Source organism: Sorex fumeus, unplaced genomic scaffold (assembly GCF_029834395.1).
Source record: "Sorex fumeus unplaced genomic scaffold, SorFum_2.1 ptg000044l, whole genome shotgun sequence".
In the NCBI taxonomy this organism is placed as follows: Eukaryota; Metazoa; Chordata; class Mammalia; order Eulipotyphla; family Soricidae; genus Sorex; species Sorex fumeus.
This window is the reverse complement of record NW_026606101.1, coordinates 35,215,464-35,218,638: the sequence shown is the minus strand read 5'-3', so window position 1 is coordinate 35,218,638 and position 3,175 is coordinate 35,215,464. Positions and strand designations below refer to the sequence as shown.

Here is a 3,175-nt window from a genome sequence, read left to right as displayed (position 1 = left end):
TTCTTCCTTCTTTCTTTCCTTCCTTCCTTCCTTCCTTCCTTCCTTCCTTCCTTCCTTCCATCTCTGTTTCTCTTTTTCCAAAATACAAGGGGTTATTTTGCATGTGGTCCACTTGTGGCTGTAACCCCGATTTGAACCATGCATATGGTTTGCCCATTCCAATTCAGTTCCACCAGAATTGATCTATGAGCACGGAGCTAGAAGTAAGCACTGAGCAAAGTTGGGTATAGACCCAAATCCAACAAAACAAAACAAAACATTCTATTTCATGCAATTCTGAGGGACCTTTCTACTTGTGAGGCATGCTGCTTCATTTATTAATTTTTTTCCTACTGCTAATAATGCGTATAAAATTTATTTGGATAAAAAAATTAAGATTATTATTCCAGTGAAGAATGGATGGACAGACAAGGTTAGACTGAGTAAAGTGTTCTTGGTGCTTTCACCCAAAATAAAGAAGACTGTGGTCCAGAGGTCTCAGAGGATAAAGACTTCTTTCAGAAATGTGGAGGTTTGAGAGGAAGCAAGACACCCACCATCTTGTGTTCATGTCCTGAAAGACGAGTGTGTGTGAGAGAGAAGCAGTAACGTGGATGCATTTGGAGTTGAGCTAACTTGTGGGAAAGTTAAGGAGGCTTCTTTGTGGAAAGAAGCAGATAAAACATTTAGGAACACTGCTGTTTTTATTATTATGTTTCTTCTGAAGTTTCATGTAGTGGTCTGGAACTTAGTGTCAAAGACCAGTGATAATATACTGAACTCAGTACATTACCTCTTCGTGAGAACCAAAATACTTCTGGTGCAGGTACAGGTAAAGAGAGAAGTTCATTGTTCACAGTGAGTAATGGAGACTGAGAAAACTAATGTTTCAAAATACTGCCTCATAGAACTCATTTATTAGAAAGATTTATAGGCTACGGGGAGCTGAAGCAATAGCACAGCGGGTAGGGGTTGCCTTGCACGCAGCCGATCAGGGTTGGATTCTTCCATCCCTCTTGGAGAGCCCGGCAAGCTACCAAGAGTATCATGCCTACAAGGCAGCGTCTGGCAAGCTTCCCGTGGTGTATTCAATATGCCAAAAACAGTAACAACAAGTCTCACAATGGAGACATTACTGGTGCCTGCTCGAGCAAATCAATGAACAACACAGTACTATAGGCTATGGAAGTTTTAGATGCTTGAGAAGTAAGGTGATTTGCTCCTGGGTAACTGTGTTTGTTTTTTAACAGTGAAGAGATAGACCATTCTACCACATATTCAGAAAACAGCAGATAAGTTCCTGGGAAGATGCTATTGAGTTCTCTATCACTCTATGTCAGCTCCTCTGGGTCATTTATGTGCTCTAATATGAGTCTTGGGTCATCAGAAGAAATATCTGGCAGAAGTCTCCCGGTTCTGATTTTGGGACTTACAAGCAAAACAAGTGAATCTCTGAAACAATTAGCTGAGTAGACAAGATATCCTACATGTATGGGCAGAGAGATGTAGTGATTGTAGTGATAAGGCATAATGGTAGATGGAACTTGGCTAACAGTAGGAAGAGATGCCAGACCTGGTGCAGAGGGAAATATGGACAAGCACAAACAGACATGTTTGCTACTGAGAGGGATGTTAGGATCTAGGGGTTTTATTTCCATGGTTTTCAACTTTTTGGTGCCCACAAATCAAGGCAATCTCCAGAAGACCAAGAAGCATCCATCCCTTAATCCATTTAGAATTAATCACTGTTGTAGAAGAATTCATGTGGAAAACTACTGAAGGAAACAAAAGGAAAACAAAACAAAACATACATACATCTCACATATGTAACGAAACAAAGGGGCCTTGGCCTGCATTCTGCCGCAACCTTTTCCCACATTCATGTGGTGATGGGCCTGGCCACGGGGCTCTCCATTCCACGGAGTGAGTAGAGTTCGGGACTGTGGCAGTCAGTGTCATGGCAGGACAAGCATTTAGAAAAATTTTACAGCTCTTTGACCACATATTAGGTGAGTGGAGTGAAGCTGAAACTGTAACCAAAGGAGGCATTATGCTTCCTGAGAAATCTCAAGGAAAGGTGTTGCAAGCCATTGTGGTTGCTGTTGGATCAGGCTCGACCAAAGGAAGGGTGGAGAGATTCAACCAGTTAGTGTGAAAATTGAAGATATAGTACTTCTACCAGAATGTGGAGGCACCAAAGTGGTTCTAAATGACAAGGATTACTTCTTGTTTAGAAACGGTGACATTCGTGAAAAGTATGTAGATTGAAATATTACTATTGAAATGGAATTCCATGAAGCTGCCCATTCCACTGAAGTTCTGAAATCTTTCATCATGTAAATAATTTCCATGTTGCTTGTATAATAAACTAGTGATATCCAAAAAAATTACAACAGTCTCTAACATTTACTTTCACTCTACTGATCTAAATGCTTCTAAATAAAAATATGTATAAATGAAAAAAAGAAATAAAAGCGGCTTGAGAACCCAACCCAAAAGCTTCACGGTAGTCTTTGGAAAGTCTAATTTCCTGGTAGACTTTGGAAAACTAGTTTCAGTCAGTTGGTTGATTTATTTTACCTTTCCCCTCATTAAACCCAGAATGCATATTATTTTTCATGCCAACTAGATGTATATTTATATGCTAATGAAACATGCAACATATGAGTATGCATTTAGTCCATATACTCGTGAGCAATTTAGCACCACCTCAATCATACTATTCATATGCAGCCCCTTACACATATTCCACCACTCAGTTAGCTTGTTCCTTAAAGACTTATCCCAAAATTCAGACTGAGACTCTCCCTTGAGAGCCCTGGTGAGTATTTTCACTTGAACAAATCTTTCCGCTCTTATCATTACTCTCTAGTCCTTGAATTATTTCTTCAACAAAGACATTATTTTGGAGAGGTAGAGACCACTCCCCTCATTTTCTGAAGCTCAGAAACTTCAATCTCATCCTTGCCCAAGTTCTGAAGTTTTAGGTGGCAGGAATGAACACCCAGGTAGAGTATATTAAGTGGGATAAGTGTCCATACCCTACAGGAACTCATCTGTGTCTTCCTTTATCTCTGGGTTCTTCCTAAGACTGTGCTCGAATTACAAATCCTCTGAGAAAGTCCTAGAACACTTATGATGAATTCCCAAATACAGTGTGCCCTAGGTTTTAATAAATCCCCTTAGGACTTCTGAC

The 3,175-nt window shown here is 40.1% G+C and overlaps 1 pseudogene; it reads left to right on the top strand.

The window, feature by feature from the left end:
* Positions 1–1,926: 1,926 nt before the first annotated feature.
* Positions 1,927–2,419, top strand: LOC130030792 (10 kDa heat shock protein, mitochondrial-like; annotated as a pseudogene).
* Positions 2,420–3,175: the final 756 nt, after the last annotated feature.